Source organism: Schistocerca cancellata, chromosome 4 (genome assembly GCF_023864275.1).
Source record: "Schistocerca cancellata isolate TAMUIC-IGC-003103 chromosome 4, iqSchCanc2.1, whole genome shotgun sequence".
Taxonomy (NCBI): domain Eukaryota; kingdom Metazoa; phylum Arthropoda; class Insecta; order Orthoptera; family Acrididae; genus Schistocerca; species Schistocerca cancellata.
This window is the reverse complement of record NC_064629.1, coordinates 239,699,089-239,725,980: the sequence shown is the minus strand read 5'-3', so window position 1 is coordinate 239,725,980 and position 26,892 is coordinate 239,699,089. Positions and strand designations below refer to the sequence as shown.

Below are 26,892 nucleotides of genomic sequence, written 5' to 3'. Positions count from 1 at the left end.
GACTGTGTTGAGAAATACATGTATACATGACACGAAGAATAAAGATGTAGAATGTTCATAACGTTTGTTTTATTTACAAAGCTGTAAGAATTTTCACATAAAAAATTCGGAGGTGCTACTTTTCAGCATTCCCCTGTAATTTGGTGGCAATATTTGAATATGCTAGTACTTCAAGGTACTGTTCAGATAAGGCAATATTACGTTTTCGTCTTTAGTTGACATCTGTGAAGCGTCCATAAGCAGTTACTATAACACTCGTGTGTTTTCGGAAAAGTGACCGTAAAAGGTGAAATGCGGCGTATGATCTCTTCGGCTCCATAGCAGGCACTGCGAGGGGAGTGTGGCTTTCGGGAGAAGATGTAGCCGACTGGTGCAGAGTAGGGGAGAGCAGAAAACGGGCACCCCTGTTGACATTACGGCCACAAAGAAGCCTTCTCAATGAGCCCGGCTCTGCCCTGCACCGAACGACGCACTCTCGGCAAACTCGGCCACCTGACAAATGGTACGCCATACTACACCGTCGACATTACTGCTGTAACACACTCTGACGCAAATGATGCAGGTTTACTCGACAGAGCTGGCACACCAGTGGCGTACGTTCGCATCGAACAAATGTGTCATCGTTTCGTGACACGAAGAAAAGTTGTAATACACAAAGGGGTGGAAATGGAAATGAAAAAAATGTTACACTGTGAATACCTTGACCGAACGGTGTCTAACCGACATTCCAGTATTTCCATGGCTATGGGACATTCCTATTATAATTTGATTCTCACACGCGCCTTTATTCAATATTTTCAGTACATTGGAGAAACCATTCCTATAGATCAGTGGTAGCGAAACTGGTTCCTACCTCCCACTAGTGGACGTTGTAAATCTCGTGATGGGCTGTAGCAATTTTTATTAGTTTCCATCAAATTCCCCGTGACAAGATAAATTTCCGTAAATACACTATTTCTGTCGTTCTCCCATAAGTTTTGTTCATGTTACGTTGGTACTACCAAATGGGACCGAAGAGCGTCGTCAAAGAATAACTAGCGTATCTCCCCAACACCACTCAGTTGTAAAAGACAAGACAGACACCTCGAACACAATCTACGATACGTGAAAGGCATGCGCAGACGACTATATATGGCACAGCCTCTTTTGCTAGCCGTCGCATAGGTCAGTACACAGTTAGATTTGTGGTATGAACATGTGGCTACTGCCTCCAATAATATTGTGAAATATTCTAAGACTATATCTGAAAAAGAGAAATACTTTCGTGGGTTTCATTGCAGCATTTAAAAAACATTGTTGCATCCACTACTGAAGGATCACCATGAATAGTAAGTCACTGTCGTGGATTTGTTGCTTATTTGAAGAATGAAGTGTCAAATGTTTTGTGTATTCATATATATGAAGATGGTATCTGTTCTTTAAAGCTCATCCGCTATTTGAACATCTTCTTCTGTGCGGATGCACAAACAGTTCCCGAACTCTTACAGGAACCGGCAAAAAGTCGCGAGTAATGAGCATAATGGGCAGGGTTACTATGAATATAGTGCGGGACAATAAGTTGTGAATGTGGGTATCACGGGAGGCGTGCCAGAGAAAAGTCCCTGCAGTCGCCCTATCCTCTGTGTCCTCGGTGGCTCAGATGAACAAAGCGTCTGCCATGTAAGCAGGAGATCCCGGTTCGAGTCTCGATGGAGGCACACATTTTCAACTCTCCCCTTTGACTTACATCAACGCCTGTATGCAGCCATGGGTGTTCCTTTCATTGTAATTTTATGTATTCATTGTGTGGTGTACAGGCAACATCGTGTAGGAAAACATCTAAGCAAAAGTCTCTTTTGTTCATTAAATATAATAATTAGAGCTGTAAAAATCCAATTCAAAGAATGATAGAATATTTCGACACCTTTGCCGGAACAGTTACTTATACACACACAAGTTCGGAGACTGTTCAAAGGGCACAATTTTTATTCGTCCAGTAATATTATATGATAGTGCCCTGCACACATCTGAAGTAATAATGAGACCATTCTGAGTCAACAGACAAAAGCAATAAAGAACGATACATTTTATGTGGCAAATATTTTCAAGAGGTTTAATGGTGACAGTTTGCCGCTGCAAAGTATTATATTTATTGACAAACTCGAACTACTTCATTAAAATCTATGAAAGAGAAAATTTTATCACATTCACGAACTTTCATCTATATAAAAGATGATGGAACACCATACGATACTGGTACATTCAGTAGACACCTCAACGAAATTATATTTGAACTGGAAATCGATTTGGAGGTGTCTGGCTGGATGGAAAATCCTGTTACCATAATTACAGAAGAGACTGATACAACTTGCTGAGATGAACTGTTAGAAAGTAAACATAAATGCGATAGTGGTGGACATGAATACCTATGGCAAAATAAAATAATGTGTCTTATTTCCAAACATATCGAAAATGATATTCAATTATTGTCACTTTTCACTGAGTTATATCTTCTGGAATTAGGCTTTAGTGCTGTTAATCATATTACCACCAACGATAGAACTAGCCTGAATATTTGTGAAAGTGGAGACCTGTGTTTGTTTCTTACAAAAACTGAGCCAGTGTCCAGTATTTAGTTTCGTAGCATCGGGCTTAGGGATCTGATTAATAATTTAATTCAATATGATCTTCTCCGTTCACAAGCCTCGTCATTTCGAATAAAACAATCGAGCTTTCAACAGATGCCTCCGCCCTCGCCATCAGGGGTTGAAATCATTGACTGCCAGGGCTGTGACGGTGTTCGCCTTATACTGATGTAATGGCAGCGACTGGAATCTTCCAGAAAGGGGCGGAGTGGCGAAAGCACGGAAGGCACGTTGGGCAGCTCCTAGCGGCTCCATAGCGCAGCGTGGCCGAGTGACGTCACATGGCGCGGGCGGCTGGCACCACGTTTGAACCTGCCGCTCCAGAATCTCTACAAGCGTCAAGCCTACGCTTTCGCTTTCGCTCAGTGTCCAATTTAATTACCTAAACGTAATTTCAGCAGCCTCCATGCTTCTATGTATGCAAAGTATAAATAAAAAGATAGAGTTAACTACAGTAAGTTGTTTTATAAACATTTATTGTGGCAATCTTAGCGAAAGTTGGACATAAAATATTTGGTAAGAAATATTTATTATATGCTTCAACTTGCTGTAACTTTGCTTTATAAATTTGGGAAAGAAAGGTTACTTCCCTGCTTAATAAATCACCATTACTGTGGAACGGGTGGGTGGTTATAAAATTTTACTGCTAACATGGATACAAAAGTGGGTGGTTTGCATACGAAGGCTCACTAGCACACCTGCAGATGAAGAATGATGTGAGTACGTAGTGGCTATTGGGCATGTCTACTGTTACTGGAATTTTTCAGATAAACGTCGCCACACAGAATGCTCATAGGACCCGCAAATGCAGCTTATCACATGTTTCGGGCCTTAAGAAAGGTCGAATCACTGGCATGAGGGACTTTGGACCACCATACCGTTAGATGGCACAGACAGTTGGCTGTAGTGAAATGGCTGAAGAACTCGCGGTGACAAGATGGAATCAGAACAACAGTGTGGAAAGAATAGCAGGCACTGGTCCTACCAAAAGGACCAGACCATGACACGATCGTAGTATTGTTCGACTGGTTCTGACGAATAGACAGATGGCAATAGCTGAAATGCCGGCAGGGGTTACAGGCAGTGTGTCATCACAAACCATCGGGAACAGATTAACAGAGGCTGGGTCGAGATCCAGAGGCTGCATACTTTATTTAACGCTAACACCATACCACAGTCAACAGAGACGTGCATTGTGTAGAGCCAGAGTCAACTGGAACATTACGTACCTTCTATAATGTTCAACAGTGAGTCTCACTTCAGATAAAATTTTCTCGGCCTTCCACCCGCGTCGAGTGGTTTAATATCCAAGAGCTTTCATTCGATCGCTCCTCGGCCATTGTCGAGTGGTGACCGCAAAATGATTGCTGCCGTCCTTATATAGCCGCGCTGCCTTCAGTTACGTCACTGGTACTCGCTCCAGCGCCATATACGGTAATGTTTTCGTTGCACGCTTGCCGCGCCCGCTTCCACCTTCCAATGGCCGGGTTCCAAGCTGTGATCAGCTGCAGGCGGCTGTCTTTATTGACGGTGTTGTCAGAAATCTTTATCCCGATCTTTTATGACACTGGCCCAGAAACCATTAGTCCGTGTAATAACAGATGTCTCGGCGCGTGGAATACAGTGTCCATTTTCTAGAGCATATTCTGCTACAAATCTTTAACATATTGCAGCGTGTCAGCAACTGTGAAATGTACAGCCAATAAACATTTTTTCCAGCCTTCAGTTGCAAGGTAATTTTACTCGTTTACCTAGGTTTCGATTCCAGTAATGGAATCTTCTTCAGAACAAAAAATGAAATTATTTTGTGAGCCAAACACTGGCCATGTCACAGCTTAAAAATTAAAACATTAAAGACGCATAATCATAAGATTATGTCAGTCAAAATTAAAACCATTAGGGCGAACGTAGACGGAGCTGCGCCGGCCATAAATCAGGACCACACGTAAGCGGCTCGAAAACTAGGCATAATCTTATGATTATGCGTCTTTAATGTTTTAATTTTTAATCTGTGACATGGCCAGTGTTTGGCTCACAAAATAATTTCATTTTTTGTTCTGAAGAAGATTCCATTACTGGAATCGAAACCTAGGTAAACGAGTAAAATTACCTTGCAACTGAAGGCTGGAAAAATTGTTTATTTGCTGGATATTCTGCTACCGCTAGACCCGCCAGGGTAGCCGAGAGCGCTAACGCGCTGCTTCCAGGACTGAAGTAGGACCGCCGGCCCCGGATCGAATCCACGTGGCAGACTACGACGAGGGCCGGTGTGCCAGCCAGCCTGGATGTGGTTTTTAGGCGATTTTCCACATCCCACTAGGTGAATACCAGGCTGGTCCCCACGTTCCAGCTCAGTTACACGACTCGCAGACATTTGAAACATGTTCGCACTCTTCCATGGATTACACCAGATGCAGACAGTTGGGGTACACACATTCCATCCCGGGAGTACGGGGTGGTGACAGGAAGGGCATATGGCCAGCCCTTACAGTTAACATGCCACGTCTGGTTAACCATAACAGTAGACCCCACAAGTCGGGATTAATACCTGGAAAGAGAGAGAGATTCTGCTACCACTGATTGCTCAGGATACCATAGGTTAAAACATCTCTCGTGTTCTGCACGGCGCTGTTCGTTACTACACTATGTCCAACAAAAAAACTGTCCACACTCACACTGTATTTTACGAGGATTATTCGGAAAGTAGAGTGAAAATCTGATGAAACTTTGCACAGATGCGTTGGGCACTGTGTCTAATACGCCCGTCGATCGCATCATGTCCCTCTTTTCAGTTCTGAGCCCACAGTGAGAACGTAAAGATGGCTACAAATTAGCGTCTGCCGCCAAGTATGAGGGCCTGGCGAAAGATTTCGCCTGAAGCTATGCAATCCACATAACATAACTGTCATGCAGTTCGTTCTACACGACATTTCTCAGCCGCACTCTGCAGGGGCAATCAACACGCTCCCGCAGCGTTGTCAATGGAAAGTGTTTGATCTCCCACATTACAGCCTGCGATTGTCTACCCCTGAGGTTCATCTCTGCTCAAATGAACCGCTGGCTATGAAGACAATGTTTTGAAACAGACAATGAGCTGCAGTCCAGAGTAGAAAATTGTCGACAAGCACGGGGGGGGGGGGGGGCTGTCTTCTGTAACGAGGGAATCGAAAAGTTGGTACAACGCTATGGTTCAAATGGTTCAAATGGCTCTGAGCACTATGGGACTCAACTGCTGAGGTCATTAGTCCCCTAGAAGTTAGAACTAGTTAAATGTAACTAACCTAAGGACATCACAAACAACCATGCCCGAGGCAGGATTCGAACCTGCGACCGTAGCGGTCTTGCGGTTCCAGACTGCAGCGCCTTTAACCGCACGGCCACTTCGGCCGGCCACAACGCTATGACAGGTGTCCAAGACTGATCGGCGACTGTGTAGAGAAATAGCTGGAATAAATTCTGCCGTGAACTCTTCAAGTCATTCATGTCGTCTTTTGCCTAATGCGATTTAGAGAACTCACTAAAAAAGGAAAATCGGATATCCGGGTGGAAATGTGATCCCTATACTCTGAAAAGGAAGTTCACCGGCTTAAAAAGTGTGCCACCTAGATCAATTCCCAAAGGACGTCTAACGTCACAGGCCCCGCCACAACAAAGCCGAGTGCAGGAGGTCAGCCACAAGAGCGTCCTGCGTGGGCGTGCGTAGCTCTTTGTGTCAGGCGCTGGCTGGCATCCAGCCAGGCCCGCACAGCTGTGAGAGTCCCTACTCGAGTGCGTGGCTCGTGATTTGATGTGACGTGTTTAACGACGTCCGCCAATAGAATCTTCAGACCTCTGGTGTCATTGCCTGTGCACTATTTGATCAAAAGTGTCCGGAAACCTATTAGTGAAACTAATATGATTCCTGTTAGTAGACATCAATATGTGTGTTAACCCTTCACCTTTATGACGACTTTAACTCTACTGGGATCCTTTCAATGAGGTGTCTAACTGTCTGTGGAGGAATGGCATTCTTCCTGAAGATCCGAAACTAGAAAAGTTAATGATGTTGGACGCTGTGGTCTGGAGCGAAACTGATGTTCTAACTCGTGTCAGTTCTGTTCAGTTGGGTTCAGGTCGGGACTCTGAACAGGCTAGTCCACTTCAGGAAAGTTATTGTACACATACCGTTGACTCACAGACGCTGCTTTATGATCGTGTGCGTTGTCATGATGATACATAACATTATCGTCTCCGAACTGTTCCTCTACTCCTCGACCATTGTATCCCATTATTTTTACACCCATACGCAGAGTCACTGCGCTAGCCGGATTGCTGGCAGCAATTTAGAACTCAGGAGTGATTTCTTCCGCTGATTTCATGCTGGCAAGCTGACATTAAGTGAGAGCCGGTTCGCGTCCGTCGGCGCCGTCGCCGGAACAGAGACTCGAACGAGGGCTTTCTTCTAGTCTGCCCAGCATGGGCAGATACCAACCCTTCCCTCCAATCGTCGGTCCACAGATCGACGCCGGGGAACGCCATAGCCGCGCACCGGGAACGCCGCGGTCTGCCGTACAGACGGAAACCGTTGCCGACTGTCCTTGTTCCGCACCGCATCCGTATGAAGCCCCGTGCAGCGTCTGCGTCACTGTCGTTTATTCAGCGCACCACTTAGACGCTCCACTGACTAAGAAGCTCACCTTTCTTTGCCACTCGCAGTGACTACGCATGACGCTCAGTATGGAATATTAACGTGAAGAATGAAATACACTTGAATGAGTTTACTAGCCGGATGGAATAATAAAAGACTTGTTCAAGTTCGTGGAAGAATCGGTTTGGGTGACTGAATAAAGAACTGTGTATTTGCCCACCGCTGGTCTGTCTGACGGACGTGACCACGCCCACAGGAAGATTTGGAACATGAGAACAGCTCATGTTTCACTCTGGTTATCGTACAGCTACCCATATCCTGCATTTACAATAAGGTGACGGAAGTCGTGGAATAGCGATATGCACATTTATAGGTGGCAGTAGTATCGGGTACACAAGGTATAAAAGGTTAGTGCGTTGGCGGAGCTGTCATTTGCACTCAGGTGATTCATGTGAAAAGGTTCCCGACGTGATTATGGCAGCACGGCGGATATCAAGACTTTAATCATGGAATGGTAGTTGGAGCTAGAGGCATGGGACATTCCATTTTTGAAATTTGATATTCTGAGATCCACAGTGTCAAGAGTGTGTCGAGAATACCAAATTTCAGGTATTACCTTTCGCCACGAACTACGCAGTGGCCCACGGTATTCATTAAACACTTGAGAGTACAGGCGTCTGCGCCGAGTGGTCAGTGCTAATAGACAAGCAGCAATGCTTGAATTAACCGCAGAAATCAATGTGGGGCGTACGACGAACGTATCCGTTAGGATTGTGTGGCGACACTTGGCGGTAATAGGCTATGACAGCAGAGACCGACGCGAGTGCATTTGCTACATCGCCTGCAGCGCCTCTCATGGGCTGGTCATATCGGCTGGACCCAAGACGCCGGGAAAACCGCGGTTTGGAGGGATGAGCCCCTATTTCAGTTGGTAAGATTTGATGGTAGGGTTCGAGAGTGGCGCAGACCTCACGAAACCATGCAACAATGCACCGTGCAAGGTGGCGGTGGTTGCATAATGGTGTGGACTCTGTTTACACCGATCATTGACTAGAAATGGTTATCAAAATTTTATACATGGCTGCAAGTTCAGAGACCGTTTCTAGGTTACAATTGCAAGAAATAAGCCCTCGGTCACTATTTTTAAACTTAATTAACCTGGTTTTGACACTAACAGGAGTGCCTTCATCAGAATCTACGTTTACATCATATTCCGCAAGGCACCGTACGGCGCATGTATGAGATTGAGACTATACGTTAAGAAGAAACTGTGCAGAAAAATTAAAGAAAACAGAGAGAAAGATATTGACGGAAAAACTATTTCCTAAAAGCGGTGGTGAGAGATGGACGCGAAGACGTAGGGAAGATCTGAACAACGGCTTGAGGACAATATTGGGAGACATCAGATTGAGAAGTGTAACTTTTGTCGGACATGTAGTCGGTATAAATGCGGATATAATGACGAAAATAGTACGGGAAACAACAAGAAAGACGAGAGGAAAGACAGGAAACAAGTGGGTCGTTGAACGAATGAAGGAATGGACGGAACTGGGGATCAGGGTGGAAGGAAAGTAAAAAAGGAAAAGTTGGAGATCGACGACAGAGAAGGATACAGTAAAAAAGCAAATAGTCACCAGTGGAGCAGAAAACAGAAGAGAATACTAAAAATCTGGGAAGAAAAGCGGGAGAGAAGAGGAGAGAGGATGAAGGGCTGCGCTTGGTCCTACAGAGGACTTAACGGAAGAAGAATAAGAAGGCGAAGAACGAGAAGAAGAAGAGGAGATGGTTTTATACGACCTCTAGTTTCTCTTGGCCGCAGCACGTGGTCTAGTGGCTAGCGTTGCTGCCCTTGGATATGGGATGCTGAGTACAATTCCCGACCGGATCGGGGATTTTCTACGCCTGGGGACTGGGTGTTTGTGTTATTGTCATCATTTCATCGTCATTCAGGAAAGTGGTGGAGCTAGAAAGTGCAAAGATTTGCAATTTGTCCGGGTGCTGATAACCCGACAAACCACATCATCTGGTTTCTCTTATCGTATCTAACAGTGCTTGCGTGAGATGTGTGTTGGTGGCAGTAGAGACGTTCTGCGTCCTTTCGCAACTGCCAATTCTCTAAGCTTTCTCAACAGCGTTTCGCGAAGGGAACGTCTTCTTCTCTCCAGGGATTCCCATGTAGGTACAGGGGCATTTCGCTAACACTCGCGTGTTTGATCAAACATACCGGTGACAAATCTAGCAGCATGCTTCTGTATTGCTTCGATGTATTTCTTTAACCTGACGTTGTGAAGGTCCCAAACACTCTGGCAGTACTCAAGAATTGGTCGTACAAATATTCTGTACGCGGTATCCTTCATAAATGAGCAACACTTTCCTAGAACTCTCCCAGAAACCGAGGTTGGCTGTTCACCTTCCCTACAACCTACTTGAGTGTCCGTTTCATTCCATGATACTTTGCATAGTTACGCCTATATATTTACTCAAAGTGGTTGTGTCAAGCAGGTTACTGTAGTCGAAGATTATAGTATTGTTTTTCCCACTCATCTGCTTCAGTTTCAATTTTTATACCTTTAGAGTAACGCTGCTATTCACCACACCATATAGAAATCGTATCCAAGTCAGTCTGTATCCCCCTAAAGTAACTCTAAGATCACACTCTCCCATACACTAGGGCATCATAGGCAAACAGTATAATACACACACACACACACACACACACACACACACACACACACACACATATATATATATATATATATATATATATATATATATATATATATATATATAAGTGGATCGATTTCAATCAAATCAGCACTGTGGGGTTTATAATCTCCTAGCTCCAATAGGAGTGGAGATACAGCTAAAAATGTGTCTCTCCCAGCCTCTGGTGTATAGGCTACTCTGCACTACAGGCAATTTGTGTGGGAGCAGTAGCAGCCTGCCAAATGGCCTGCATTGCATGACAGGTGTGTTGTGGGAGTAATATCAGCCTGCTTTATTGAACTGTGTTGCACGGGCTACGTGCGACGATGGGGATTGCTGGGGACAATTTGAGATAGATACACTCCTGGAAATGGAAAAAAGAACACATTGACACCGGTGTGTCAGACCCACCATACTTGCTCCGGACACTGCGAGAGGCCTGTACAAGCAATGATCACACGCACGGCACAGCGGACACACCAGGAACCGCGGTGTTGGCCGTCGAATGGCGCTAGCTGCGCAGCATTTGTGCACCGCCGCCGTCAGTGTCAGCCAGTTTGCCGTGGCATACGGAGCTCCATCGCAGTCTTTAACACTGGTAGCATGCCGCGACAGCGTGGACGTGAACCGTATGTGCAGTTGACGGACTTTGAGCGAGGGCGTATAGTGGGCATGCGGGAGGCCGGGTGGACGTACCGCCGAATTGCTCAACACGTGGGGCGTGAGGTCTCCACAGTACATCGATGTTGTCGCCAGTGGTCGGCGGAAGGTGCACGTGCCCGTCGACCTGGGACCGGACCGCAGCGACGCACGGATGCACGCCAAGACCGTAGGATCCTACGCAGTGCCGTAGGGGACCGCACCGCCACTTCCCAGCAAATTAGGGACACTATTGCTCCTGGGGTATCGGCGAGGACCATTCGCAACCGTCTCCATGAAGCTGGGCTACGGTCCCGCACACCGTTAGGCCGTCTTCCGCTCACGCCCCAACATCGTGCAGCCCGCCTCCAGTGGTGTCGCGACAGGCGTGAATGGAGGGACGAATGGAGACGTGTCGTCTTCAGCGATGAGAGTCGCTTCTGCCTTGGTGCCAATGATGGTCGTATGCGTGTTTGACGCCGTGCAGGTGAGCGCCACAATCAGGACTGCATATGACCGAGGCACACAGGGCCAACACCCGGCATCATGGTGTGGGGAGCGATCTCCTACACTGGCCGTACACCACTGGTGATCGTCGAGGGGACACTGAATAGTGCACGGTACATCCAAACCGTCATCGAACCCATCGTTCTACCATTCCTAGACCGGCAAGGGAACTTGGCTGTTCCAACAGGACAATGCACGTCCGCATGTATCCCGTGCCACCCAACGTGCTCTAGAAGGTGTACGTCAACTACCCTGGCCAGCAAGATCTCCGGATCTGTCCCCCATTGAGCATGTTTGGGACTGGATGAAGCGTCGTCTCACGCGGTCTGCACGTCCAGCACGAACGCTGGTCCAACTGAGGCGCCAGGTGGAAATGGCATGGCAAGCCGTTCCACAGGACTACATCCAGCATCTCTACGATCGTCTCCATGGGAGAATAGCAGCCTGCATTGCTGTGAAAGGTGGATATACACTGTACTAGTGCCGACATTGTGCATGCTCTGTTGCCTGTGTCTATGTGCCTGTGGTTCTGTCAGTGTGATCATGTGATGTATCTGACCCCAGGAATGTGTCAATAAAGTTTCCCCTTCCTGGGACAATGAATTCACGGTGTTCTTATTTCAATTTCCAGGAGTGTAGAAGAGGGTGTTGTAGCAGCCCCTTATCCGTTAGAGTGCCTGCACAACAGACAAGCAAGGTGGGCTGCCGACCTCTTTTCAAGAGCTCAGATCAAAACATCGCCAGTGGATGTAAACACCAACAGACTTTCTGCATAAACGCGGCACAACTTCGTGAAAAGCCATGTGAAAGCGATCCACCAATTGGAACTAATGTGACTACGTGTAGCGATCTGACGCATTGGTGTTATAAGCACGCCAGCAGAGTCGGACCAGCAGTGTGTACCAAGAGCTAGGACAGCTCTGGCCATTACCTACGCCGGCTGTAGCCTAGTACACACTCGTCGTAGCTTTCAGTAGAAAGTTGTATTTTGTTGGGTGTAACGCACTTTGCAATTGTATAGAGTAGTATTTCGGTTATTATTTCTTTTCTTTGTCCTATATTCTTATCTGGATTTTGCCACCACAAGAATTGTTGTGCTTCTTGTTGTTCTTGCATTTGGAAATTAGTATACACCAAGAAGGCGTTTTAGTTAAAGTGAGTTCAAATTTGACCGTTAGTTCTTTTCTGACGACCACAGGACATTACAGGGGGTTTGGACGGAATGAGGGAAACGACGAAATGGGCAAAGAGAGGTGAGAAGAGGAGATGCATGAGGCAGGTGGAGGGTGTAGAAGGACAGCGGACAGGTGGAGATGGAAAGAGACAGAAATAGGAGGAGATGTTCAGATGGAGGAGGAGGAAGATATGGTCAGAGAGACGGGGTTGAGGAAATGGACAAATTAGAGTGGGAGAAGGAGATGAATAGATAAAGAAAGTGGGGAGGAGGAGATATATAGAGGTGGGAGGTTAAGATGAAGAGACAGAGGGAGAAAGATGTGGTAACAGAGGGGGGATGAAGAGGTGTGTTTAAGACACACAAGCAATGCCACAGAGTGAAGGCTAGTGCACATATAAATCTTTCGTGACAATATATTTCATCTGTCGAGTCTGATTTGGGCTCTTCCCGTTCCTACGATTATAATATACCCCTTCCTGTTCACCTGAATCTACGTTATTAACACTTGTTAATGAATTTGAAGTAGGATTGAATATGATGCTTCCGAAGCTATGGAAAACGGAATGGCTTTCTTAGGCCACAACTTTGTCTAAGAACTGGTCAGATGTACCCGAACACATCCCAGGTCATGAAGAAATGGATCCTGCTCCCTTCTTTAAATAGTTTAACATACTGACATAGTGTCAGCTTACAATCCTCCTCCAGTTACTATCGTTAGGAATTAATAAGCTATAACCACAAATGTGCATGGGAGAAGCAATTAACACTCACGTTTACGTTGTCTAATACTTATATTACAGATGCATATATAGACTGCTTACGCACCTACCTATGTCGTATTGAAGTTTTAAAGCGACATTTAAGTAATATGACGGATGGAATAAAGCGTAGTCACTATCATCACACGCTGTGCGAAGTCGATCTGACACTTGCAATTTTTATCATTAGTAGCTGAAAGCAAATGCTGATTTTAGCAACTGCGTAATATCTGTGAAATAACTGATATTATTGTAATTTTCCCACTAGCGAAAAGCCTAACAAACAAAGACTGAAACCACGTATTTATAAATTCTTCCTGTTTATATCTGTTGTGTGCAAGCACTAGAATTGCATTTTCTTGTGTCAATTCCCCATTCCACTATAATGTGCGTCATTTAGTTTACCCCTTCCACAAGACTGGAGGAAAAAATAAATGTACTCTTTGCTGTTACTAGAAATGGTAGCAGATTTTATCACGTCCTACCGATAAATGTACTAATAAATGCTTTTATTTTCCGATGCAGATGACACTTTTCCCGCAAAGGGAACTGCATACGGCTTCAGTTTCCTTGAGATACCATAAGCCTAAAGTGAGGAAACATTCAAGCTTTGTGTGGTCGTTTGCCTTAAAATTACTCTTTTTAAGGCAAGGGTACGAACATTTATTCATACTTGATCACTGATGAAAATGTTACCATTCCTTAGATTATGTAAAAAGAGGTTTCGAAGTATTTGTAATGAGCATAGAAGGAAAACAACGTAATTAATATTACATAAATTTCCACATAAGTTTTTGAGACAGATACCGTTAAATTCGTAATATCTATACACAAGTGAACACACTCAGGTAGAAGACCACTCGAACCAACTCAGTAATGGTATTACCGCTGTGCTTCAGCCTCTAAATCATGGACTTGATCTCGGGAAAATCTTCGTAAAATTTTTAGAATTTCGAAACAACCTTGCCTGTGCAATGACATAATACTTCCTTTAACTCACTTTTTGAGAAACCAAACGTTACAAAAGGCTTCAGTATTGTAAGAACAAATCTATACTAAAAATATTACAATAAAAACTAAAATTTATTCAATAAACTGCCTGCACACGCATTTCACCCATCAGCTGATCGGTATATAAGTATCAATATGATGACGTTACTTGCAGGCGTTATCGCGTATGGTATGAGCGCTGAACGAGAGACTGGACCGAAAAGTACGAGGCACGCCGTCTTGCTCCACCGAAGAACAGGGCACAATGTCTGGCGTCATGTTGTGTTACGCTGCGTACTTGAGTGCAAACATAAATCATGTCGTTGCTGTGGATGGAAAATTCTTCTGCGAGAACTGGTTTTTTGAGCATAATATAAAGCGGCGGTTTGCTCCTCTCAGCGGTGCACGCAAGACGTGGGAGATAACCTCTGCTTTGTGTGCGCTTACGCTATTATCTGTAGAGGCAGATGTGGAGCTCGCCCTGTGCGTCCACGAGTCTCAGAAGGCAGAAGGTACCGGTGCCCGCGTGGATGACGTGTTCCTTAACTTCCGAAAGGCCTTCATTGTATTTCCGTAATGTCACGTAATGAAAAAAAAATAGGAACGTACGGAATATCGGATCAGTTTTGCCATTGGATTGAAGAATTTCTAGCAACTAGGACACGTCAAGCCATCATTAACATAGAGAAATCTACAGACGTGAAAGTAACTTCCGGCTTACCCCAGAGAGTGTTATATAGTCATTACTATTCATTACATATGCATTCTGTTTGGCCACTACATGGGCGAATAGAGGGCAATAAAATAAGCAAATAATTCTAATCAACATAGGCACGGAAATCATTGGTTTCCCCGATACGACAAAATGGTTCAAATGGCTCTGAGCACTATGGGACGCAACATCTGAGGTCGTCAGTCCCCTAGACTTGAAACTACTTAAACCTAGCGACATCACACACATCCATGCCCGAGGCAGGATTCGAACCTGCGACCGTAGCAGCCGCGCGGTTCCGGACTGGAGCGCGTAGAACCGCTCTGCCACAGCGGTCGGCCCCGATACGACATATTACGATTGAGTACATGAGCACCACGTAACGGTGTCCCCGAGGATCCAATCGCCGATATGCGCTATTGAAGATAAACATATTATGAAAAGTGTTTCACGTGGCTATCGTTCATCTGAAGGAAAGTTTTATCGCGTCTCCTCATCGATGTCCGCTCAGAAATACCTGGCGTGTTACTAATACACTGACAATCACCCACAAAACGTCGAAGTTCATCAAAATATCAACAGAGCTGGAATATACCAAAACTTTCAAATGTTCCCACACAAAAAAATCAGTTTGGAATTATTAAAACAAGAACGACCACATAAAACTAATCTTGGTAAAGTAAGATACCAGAGTGAAACGTACTGAAAGAATCTTGAGGAAGAGCAGGTCACCCACAAAAACATTTTTCGGCGGACGCTTCATTATTGCTCGCCAGTCCGTGATCTGTACTTGAAAGGACAGATAGAAAAAATAGAGAAAATCGAAAGGAGAGCAGCACGTCTCCTCACATATTCGTTTATTAAGCAAAACTGCGTCACCAAGATGATCATAGAACTTCATAAGCAGAGGCCACAAGAGATGCGCGGTGTATCACGATGTGGTTTACTGTTAAAATTACGAGAGTATAAGTTCTTAGAAGTGTCAACCGGTATATTGATGCGAAAATTGGCAGTTGACCCTAAATAACGAAAAGTGTGAGGTCATCCACATGAGTCCTAATAGGAATTCTTTAAACTTCGGATACACGATAAATCAGTGTAGTCTAAAAGTCGTAAATTCAACTAAATAGCTAGGTATTACAATTATGAAAATCTTAAATTGGAAGGAACACATAGAAAGTGTTGTGGGGAAGGCTGACCAAAGAATGCGTTTTATTGGCAGGACACTTAGAAAATGTAACAGATCTACTAAGGAGACTGCCTACACTACGCTTGTCCGTTCTCTTTTAGAATACTGCTGCGCCGTGTGGGATCCTTACCAGACAGGACTGACGGAGTACACCGAAAAAGTTCAAAGAAGAGCAGCACGTTTTGTATTATCGCGAAATATGGGGATGAGTGTCACAGAAATGATGCAGGTTTTGGGCTGGACATCATTAAAAGAAAGTCTTCTCACGGAATTCCAATCACCAACATTCTCCTCCGAATGCGAAAATATTTTGTTGACGCCGACCTACGTAGGAAGGAACGATCACCACGATAAAATAAGGGAAATCATAGCTCGTATGGAAAGATATATGTGTTCATTCTTTCCGCGTGCCATACGAGATTGGAATAATAGAGAATTGTGAAGGTGGTTCGCTGTCAGGCACTTAAATGTGATTTGTAAGGTATCCATGTAGATGTAGATGTAGATTTCTTCTCATACGTATACCTCGCGAAAAGGCTATGAAACTCCTCACAAGGAGGCTTACCATCAATCATCCTTCCCAAACAACTTACGCTACTGGAAGAGGAAAAGGAAGAAGTGACAGCGAAACGCAAAATATATATGTAGATAGATAAAAGCAGCACAAAATCGGAACCCGTATTTAGGACCAGCTAGGTTCTCTCTCACGAATATTAAGATTCTGCTGACATGCGTCATTAGAGATGTAGTCTTATCTGGACAATACCGTCAGATGAAATCATTTGTTGTTTTGTTCAAAGGTCGATCGTAACTTGCATAATCTATTTTGTGGAGCTATGAAAATTGAATCAGAATATCCAGACTTCATTTGAGCTGTTACCCTTTACCCTTCAAGACTGGTGTCATGAATACGATACAAGAACGGTCGATGACATGCAACTCCCTCCTCTACGATATGGATGTTAAATCCCTCACATTTTTTTCCCGGCTCCAGGAGACATAGCTCCAAAGTTTCCCTCAATTACTTGTGGTACATACTGGGATTACTACGTCAGCACTACCACTGTTCCAGTGCGCCCACTGTCTATGGAGCATAACCCTAAAACAAATATTGTAACAAAATTTATTGTAAACATAATTACTTGAACAAGTCGATTATTTATTGAACTCAAGGCAGCCGGCTGTTCTGGCCGAGCGGTTCTAGGCGCTCCAGTCCGGAACCGCGCTGCTGCTACGGTCGCAGGTTCGAATCCTGCCTCGGGCATGGATGTGTATGATGTCCTTAGGTTAGTTACGTTTAAGCAGTCTAAGTCTAGGGGACTGATGACCTCAGATGTTAAGTCCCATAGTGCTTAGAGCCGTTCGAACTATTTTTGAACGCAAGGTACGGTAGGAGTTTAAATAAATATTTTAGATACATTGCCTGATAAAAAGTGAAGCACCCAGAAGAGGAGGGGGAAACTAAATGAAATTTAGAGTGCTGTGAGGATATGTGATGTTATGTCAGTGTTTACAAATTCTAGTGAAATTTACAGCACATGGCCTTATGATCTCATTTATCAGTATGATGTTGCGCTCCCTCTGTCCTAGATGCATGCACTTATTCGGCTGGTAAGGGTGTCATAAAGCCTTTGTAGCCTCCCCTCAGGAAAACTGGCCGCAAAATGTTTTAACTTGTCTTTGATCTCCTGGATACTGGTACTAGGGCGAAGCTGAAGTCCGAGATGGTCCCATACATGTTCTATCGGGCACAGATATCGGTATCTTGCTGGCCACGTGAGCACCTTAGCATCACGTAGGAAGTTCATAAAGACAAGTCCCATGTACAGACGAGCATCGTCGTGTTGAGAAAATGCACCACTATACTTTCCTATGAGAGTTATGCATCTCCGTGATACATTCGGGAGGACGACGGCTCAATCCCGCGTCCGGCCATCCTGATTTAGGTTTTCCGTGATTTCCCTAATTCACTCCAGGCAAATGCCGATATGGTTCCTCTGAAAGGGCACGGCCGACTTCCTTCCCAATCCTTCCCTAATCCGATGAGACCGATGACCACGCTGTCTGGTGTCCTTCCCCAAACCACCCAACCCCCACCCATCTCGATGATATACTGTTGTGCCATCAGAGTTCTGTTAATCACTACCAGCCGTGATAGGAAGTCTTACTCACTGGCTCTTCATACCATACCGTCTGAGGCCTGTGCCTCTACAGATCATTAACGTCGTGTGGCTAGGGCCTCCCGTCGGGTAGACCGTTCGCCTGGTCTGAGTCTTTCAATTTGACGCCACTTCGGAGACTTGCGCGTCGGTGGGGATGAAATGATAATGATTAGGACAACACAACACCCAGTCCCTGTGCGGAGAAAATCTCCGACCCGGCCGGAAATCGAACCCGGGCCCTTAGGACTGACATTCTGTCACGCTGACCACTCAGCTACCGAGGGGCGGATTACAGATCATTGGAAGAATGGGATCTCTCACCAGTTCACCGCCATACTCGCCGACGATGTTCATCTAGGGCAGTCCAGAACAGCGATTCATCGTTGAACACAATGCTACGGCGTTCATCAACAATCCATACTTCCTGGTCACTGCACCACTCCAGACACAGCCGTTTGTGTCGTGATGTCAGCGGGAGCTTACGAATGGGACGGTTATTCCCTGATGCGGCTACTGCTAGTCTCCGACCAATGGGGTGCGAAGACACAATGTTGCAGGGAATCGGTTACCTACGTCGACCGGAACGTTGAATACGGGAATACGCGCCGTCACGTTCCTGTGCAGTCCAACATCGGACCACTTTCAAAACAGAATGCCCACAAATTTGGATATTGCACGATTCTACCAGAAATAGAAGTGGAGACCCACAATGAGGATTCTTTCAAACTCTGTTAGGTGCTAGTAACGCTCTCACTTACGAGTATGCGGCGTCTTTACGTCTTTCACAGAGATTACTCAATATTTTAAACTGTTTTCTCTGTGTTCACTGTGAGCTATGAGTTTTTATTTGTAAATCTAACAAAGGAAATGTACAGCTCTGAATTCCACCACTGCGCGACGCTCTTGTATCATCGCTCCCAATGGCTTCCGTGGTGATCGTTGATTCGCCGACTGAAAGAATCGTAAGATAATTAAATATTCCAGGAGGAATTAATCTTATATGTTATCTATAACTTTCCTTCCAAGTTTTTATTAACTATAGACACGTAAATACATGGTTTCCCATACATCAACATTAATTTTATTGTATTCAACTGTTACAAAAATGTGAAGTACTGATGCATACAGTTTCTTCGGCAGCATGAAAGAACAATTAGAGACGATAACTGAAAATCTCCCGAGTCGCAAACACGCCTTTTTACACAAAACCATCTGGAGTTAGGCCACCCTCTACCACTAACATTGCCAAATCCAGATTAACGTGCGGACCCCGCACATATAAGGGATAAAGCCATGAAAATGAAGAAGGTACAGAAACAAGTCCTCAGTTATAAGAGTAGAAGCCCATGAAAGGGGAGCAGTAGTTGAAAACGGAATGAGACAGGGTTGCAGCCTATCTCTCGTGTTATTTAATCTCTGTATGAACCAAGCTGTGAAGAAAAAGAAGGTGAAATTAGGGAAAGGAACTAAGGTTCAAGGAGAAGAAATATGAATTTTGATGTTTGCCGAAGGCATTGTAATTCTGTCAGATACTGCAAAGGACTTGGAAGTGCAGCTGAATGGAATGGACAGACTCTTGACAAGAGGTTATAAGATGAACACCAATAACAGTAAAAGCGGCAATCAAAAAGTTTCCTTTTGAGGGTGTTGCTGCAGGGTATATGCAACGAGCGCGATTCGTATGTGGGTATATAAGCACCGACATGTAGGAAGAGATTAGTGTGGCATTCGTACCTCTGCGACGTGCGGGTGGTAAACGTTGAAACGTGAACTGTCGCGACCTTATTACTAAATGCGTCCAGACAGGACCGATTTGCTGATAATTCGGACCTTGGCTGCCTAAGGATAAACACCAGCAGACATCCATCGGAGAATGTAGAATGTGTATGGGACAACGAGGCTGCCGAAAACTGGGAAAACTGCGACCAGGTGTGCTACTACTTCATGATAACGCACGTCCACATACCACAAATGTTGTGACGTAGAAGTTATGCCAACTCAAGTGGAAGACATTCTAGCACCTGCTCTATAGTCCTGATCTCTCTCAATGCGATAATCACACCTTCGGTTACTTAAAAAATGCCTTGGATGATAGACAATTCCTGTCCAATGATGATGTACAGCACGCACTTACGGACGTCTTCAAGTAGCAGCACACGATGTTTTATCAAAAGAGTATCTTCAACCTAGTGAGTTGATGAGATGATTGCCTAAATGCTCCCGGCGGTTTTGCCTGACTGGCCTATCGATTTTGATCGCCCCCTTATAAAACCAAGATAACGGAATGCAGGCGAATTAAATCAGGCGATGTTGAAGGAATTAGATTAAGAAGTAAATGGTTCAAATGGCTCTGAGCACTATGGGACTTAACTTCTGAGGTCATCACTCCCCTACAACTTAGAAATACTTAAACCGAACTAACCTAAGGACATCACACACATCCAAGCCCGAGATAGGATTCGAACCTGCGACCGTAGCGGTCGCGCGGTTCCAGACTGTAGCGCCTAGAACCTCTCGGCCACTCCGGCCGGCCTAAGAAGTAAGAAACTAAAAGTAATGGAAGAGTTTTGCTACTTGGGCAAGAAAATAACTGATGGTGACCGAACTGTACAGGGTATAAAATGCTGACTGGCAATAACAAGAATAGCTTACCTGAAAAAAGAAACTGGCTAAAATCGAATAAATCTAAATGTTAGTAAATCATTTCTGACGATATTTGTGTAGAATTTATGAAAGTGAAACGTGGACGATAATTCAGACAACAAGAGAAGGTTTTGAAATGTAATGCTGAAGACGAATACTGAAAGTTGGATGAGTAGATCGGATAACTAATGAGAAGGTACTTAATCAAATTGGGCAGGAAAGAATCTTATGGCACAACTTGACTAAAAGAAAGATTCGGTTCTTAGAACATATCCTGAGATATCAAAAAATAGTCAGTTTGTTAATGGTGGGGAGTGTATAGGGTTGGCGGAAGAGAGAGGGGGGGTTGAAATTAAAATTTTGAAGGAGACCATCGTTTGAATACAGTAAGCGGGTTCAAATACAGTAAGGTTTCAGTAATTTTGGATGATGATGATGTTTGGTTTGCGGGGCGCTCAACTGCGTAGTTATCAGCGCCCGTACAATGTCCCAACCTTTGCTCAGTCCAATTTCGCCACTTTCCTGGATGATGATGAAATGATGAAGACAACACAAACACCCAGTCATCTCGAGGCAGGTGAAAATCCCTGACCCCGCCGGGAATCGAACCCGGACCCCGGGCTCGGGAAGCGAGAACGCTACCGCGAGACCACGAGCGGCGGATGTAATTTTGGAGAGATGAAGATGAAGAGACGTGTACAGGATTGAGTAACGTGGAGAGCTACATCAAACCAGCCCTCAGATTTAAGACAACAGCATGTTGAATCGTTATCACGAAATAGCTAAAGTGGCTTGAATGATTAGGGTGAAAGGTAGTGAAAGAAGCCAAGTTGATTATTCGCTGACCTTAGATAAAACGAGTGTCGAGAAGCGAAAAGCAAAATTCCTGAGTGCAATCAGTTAAGCGCATGCACGGAGGAAATGGCTGCAGTCCGCAAGCACATCCATCGATCATTAGCACAGCCCGAAGGTCACAGGTCCGAGGCAGCGCTCTCCAAAGGTCACGGAGCACAGCCTGCTAGCCATGCGTGTACGTGTCAAGCTCTGCAGCCCACCCGGCGATCATCTATTAAATTTACCTTTCGTTTCACTTATTGAACGTGTTTATTCGGGATCAGATTGCAGTTCTATGTTTTGTTCTGCCCCCTTATCAGGATAATGTTACAATACCGGATAAACACTTAATCACTACTAGGAGAAAACACGCTAAAACTTTGTACCTATTTATTGTCACTTACAGTCTCGACACCCACCGCCTAGAATCAAATGGGGCTCGTATTTCCACATAACTACAGAAAGTTGCACACAACTATGACGAAAATTTCGGTTCCTGGTTTGTAATGCAGTTGAGCATTCACGATAACTGGTGAAATTAAATATAAAATAAAAAGGGAAAATCCACCCAAAACTGTTAAAAAGCAAGGTATTACATATTTCGATCATCTGCACTACCATTGCAGGAAACAGGCAAAAAAAAAAGGTTCAAATGGCTCTGAGCAGTATGGGACTTAACATCTATGGTCATCAGTCCCCTAGAACTTATAACTACTTAAACCTAACTAACCTAAGGACATCACACAACACCCAGTCATCACGAGGGAAACAGGCAGTTCCTGATCTTATCCACTAGGACATCTCAGGTTTAAGGAGGTTATACTTTTCAGGAAGCTCTGTGTCAATGTGGCAAGTCGTATATTGGTCAGACGATGCGTACCGTCGAGGATCGATGCCGTGAACACCAGAGGCACACTCGACTGATGTATCCGAGCAACTCGGCGGTCGCTGAACATTGTTTGTCGGAAAATCACGCCATGGAGTATGACCGCACGAGGATTCTGGTACAGACGTCGAGATACTGGGACAGCGTTGTTAGAGAGGCCATCGAAATTCGCACCAATGACGACCTCATAAACCGTGACTGTGGCTATAATCTTAGCAAGGCTTGGGAATCAGCGATTGGGTTAATCAAGAGTAAACATATAGTTGTGACGACCACGGCGGACAGAGCCATCACACCGACGTCATCTCAGACGCCATCGCAATCTGTTCCACCGCGCGACCGTGGCGCGGGGCGCGGACGGCGGAGGAAGCGCGCCGCGGGCGGAGGGCATTTAAATCGGCCGCCGCCGCGACCGAACCCAGTTCCCTCTGAGCAGCCATAGCGTACGGATCTCCGTGCCGGCACGTTCACAGGAGCTCAGTACGTCAGTTCATCTGATGATGGCGACATGTATGATCGCCGAAATATTGTGCCCGTTGGACACTATAGACCGGCAGCACACCCGTGGATATTTTGATTATCAAATACGCCGGGAGAAACTCAAGAATTACTAATAATTTTATGTTTATTCATGGTTTCTGTGGGAAGTTTGTAACTTACCTCCCGCTATATTTGGTAGATTTTTTTATTGAATCAGTGTTCTTTACGATGATCGGACATAGGTAGGAGGAGCTACATGACTGAGAAGTAGCGTCTTCGGTCACGAAAACGGACAACGACCAGGATAGCGGTGCGCTGACCACACCCCCCCTCCATCTTCACATCTAGTGACGCTTAACTGATAGTAGGCGTACAGTGGGGCCTGGAGAGCCACAGTTTGGCCAGTTTTGAAATGTTCCAGGCCGTCGAATGCACAGACGGTCCAGTGAGGCACTTAACCCCCTCCTCCCCCTCCCCAGCGGGTGGCCTGCGGTGCTTATGTGATGTTTCGAAGGTATGTTTCATACTACGACCTGAGCCTACTAACTCAGGTTACCCTCATCATTAGCCAGGATGTTATCCTTCCGGGGGGGGGGGGGGGGGGGCAGGAATCGTGCAAAACATTATGTGTCGGGGTTGTAGCGATTATTAGGGTTACTGATATAGTGTAGTCTCAGAGTAAACACGGATTTGACACAGTGGGTTACAGTAAATGGAACATCCCAGCTTAAAGATATCCCGCGATTAACAAGCACTGTGGATTTTAGCAACAAATGTCTGCGATCACATTCCCTAGCACAACTGGAGGCAACCTGCTTACCTCACGTCTTCTAAAAATAGCCCGTAGCCGTTGTCCAGCTTGGTTTCTTCTCCGTAAGTCGCGAACCAACGCTTGTCCCATAAACAGTGCGTAATAACGAAATACGTAAGTGGGTAGGTTTAGATGCTACTCATAATAATAATCGTAAAATGTTAGGGTGCCAAACAATTTTGTTTTAATTCATTAATCACAAGATTATTAAAACGATTTCAAGAGACATTCTATCGTTAATATTCGTTACAAGATTCCAGGTCAATAACCATTGGTCTGACCGCGAAAGTCACAGAACTGCTTTACACGATCTTAGAATCAACATGAGATCGCACAGTTATGTTTTCTGAGGCAACTTTAACAATTAATTCTGTCTTTATGCGGAGCTGCATTTAACGCACTAGTTCGCGTGTTGCCACCTCGAAAACCGTTCGTAGACTGCTTTGAATTAACACAACATCGCACAAGCATGTCTTCAGAGGTAAATTCTCAACGAACAGTTCCGTCTTTACATGAGATCAGATACCATACACGGATTCATGTATTACCTCTTCGGAAACCAATCACCGACTGGCCCTCTCAGGGCCCACTTGTGATTGATCCATCATTTCCATTAATTAGCACTGACATTAATTAAAATTTATGATTATCATTTCCTAATTAATTGAGTGATATTGAAATTATTATTAACAAGTTCTCAGTGCAAGTAGCAGTATCAGCGCGGATGGAGTTGTACATCAATATTTAAACATTAAAGATAAATAATAACCGATTCGCTTATTGGTGCCCAGCGTGGTAGGTAAATAATCACTGTCTGTCTGCTCCATTAAAATACGGCTCTTGCTCGCCCGGCCGTTCTCACTCTATGTGACCATCTGCGGCGTCTTTCGAGGAGTCTCCTTTGTGATCCTACCTACTCGCTAGCCTCCAGTAGCATAACCTTCTTATACTGTGCGTTAAAACACAGCAGTAAAATATAATAAAAACGGGCAGCGATGTGCCATAAACGCCACAGGGCATTACACAGCACAGGAGTCGTCAACAGTCTTCTCCGCGACGTGGAAACTTTTCGATCCTCAAGGTGCCGTTCTGTGTACTTTTTGCCCTTCCTAAGAGCAACCGGGTGATTTTTGAAGCTTCGGAAAATACACTCCTGGAAATGGAAAAAGAACACATTGACACCGGTGTGTCAGACCCACCATACTTGCTCCGGACACTGCGAGAGGGCTGTACAAGCAATGATCACACGCACGGCACAGCGGACACACCAGGAACCGCGGTGTTGGCCGTCGAATGGCGCTAGCTGCGCAGCATTTGTGCACCGCCGCCGTCAGTGTCAGCCAGTTTGCCGTGGCATACGGAGCTCCATCGCAGTCTTTAACACTGGTAGCATGCCGCGACAGCGTGGACGTGAACCGTATGTGCAGGTGACGGACTTTGAGCGAGGGCGTATAGTGGGCATGCGGGAGGCCGGGTGGACGTACCGCCGAATTGCTCAACACGTGGGGCGTGAGGTCTCCACAGTACATCGATGTTGTCGCCAGTGGTCGGCGGAAGGTGCACGTGCCCGTCGACCTGGGACCGGACCGCAGCGACGCACGGATGCACGCCAAGACCGTAGGATCCTACGCAGTGCCGTAGGGGACCGCACCGCCACTTCCCAGCAAATTAGGGACACTGTTGCTCCTGGGGTATCGGCGAGGACCATTCGCAACCGTCTCCATGAAGCTGGGCTACGGTCTCGCACACCGTTAGGCCGTCTTCCGCTCACGCCCCGACATCGTGCAGCCCGCCTCCAGTGGTGTCGCGACAGGCGTGAATGGAGGGACGAATGGAGACGTGTCGTCTTCAGCGATGAGAGTCGCTTCTGCCTTGGTGCCAATGATGGTCGTATGCGTGTTTGGCGCCGTGCAGGTGAGCGCCACAATCAGGACTGCATACGACCGAGGCACACAGGGCCAACACCCGGCATCATGGTGTGGGGAGCGATCTCCTACACTGGCCGTACACCACTGGTGATCGTCGAGGGGACACTGAATAGTGCACGGTACATCCAAACCGTCATCGAACCCATCGTTCCACCATTCCTAGACCGGAAAGGGAACTTGCTGTTCCAACAGGACAATGCACGTCCGCATGTATCCCGTGCCACCCAACGTGCTCTAGAAGGTGTAAGTCAACTACCCTGGCCAGCAAGATCTCCGGATCTGTCCCCCATTGAGCATGTTTGGGACTGGATGAAGCGTCGTCTCACGCGGTCTGCACGTCCAGCACGAACGCTGGTCCAACTGAGGTGCCAGGTGGAAATGGCACGGCAAGCCGTTCCACAGGACTACATCCAGCATCTCTACGATCGTCTCCATGGGAGAATAGCAGCCTGCATTGCTGCGAAAGGTGGATATACACTGTACTAGTGCCGACATTGTGCATGCTCTGTTGCCTGTGTCTATGTGCCTGTGGTTCTGTCAGTGTGATCATGTGATGTATCTGACCCCAGGAATGTGTCAATAAAGTTTCCCCTTCCTGGGACAATGAATTCACGGTGTTCTTATTTCAATTTCCAGGAGTGTATTTATAATTTGGTTTTTGTGACGTGTAGCTGGATCAGCCCAATCAGAAACTGGCCATCGGGTGTTTCACACGAGGTTAAATTGTGGTCCTGTAACGAAATTTTGATCCTAATTGCTCCATTTCTCTTTCTTTTGTCGGAGACAGAGCATTACCGCTCAATTAGAAGTTCACACCAAAGAGGAATAGCGAGCGGTGATCCTGTTTTTGTGGTCGGAAGGTGTATCGTGGAGCGCGTTCCTTCGAAGACTTTCAGCACAATAAGGGAACAGTGTCTTGCCGCAACGGAGTATTGATGAATGGATTCCAAAATTGAAAAATGGTCGAGCACGTGTTACGCGTGAGGAAGGAGCTGGATGACGACATTGAGTGTGCACGTAACTTGGTTCTGGTAGACAGACGAGTGACTACTGATGAAATGCCACATCGTCTGCAGATTAGCCATCTTTCTGCCTACGAAATCATTCAAAACAGAGTCGGCTGTCATAAAGTATGTGCAACATGGGTCCCCAAACAACTCACAGTGTTGCACCAACAAACGCGCTTGGACATCTGCCGAAAACATTTGGATCAAAAAAT

At 45.6% G+C, this 26,892-nt stretch overlaps 1 protein-coding gene across 1 annotated transcript in view; it reads right to left on the bottom strand.

Annotated features, from left to right (window-relative positions):
* Positions 1–26,892, bottom strand: part of LOC126184040 (diacylglycerol kinase 1-like) — a 462,137-nt gene that overhangs the window by 123,966 nt on the left and 311,279 nt on the right. The window lies entirely within an intron of this gene.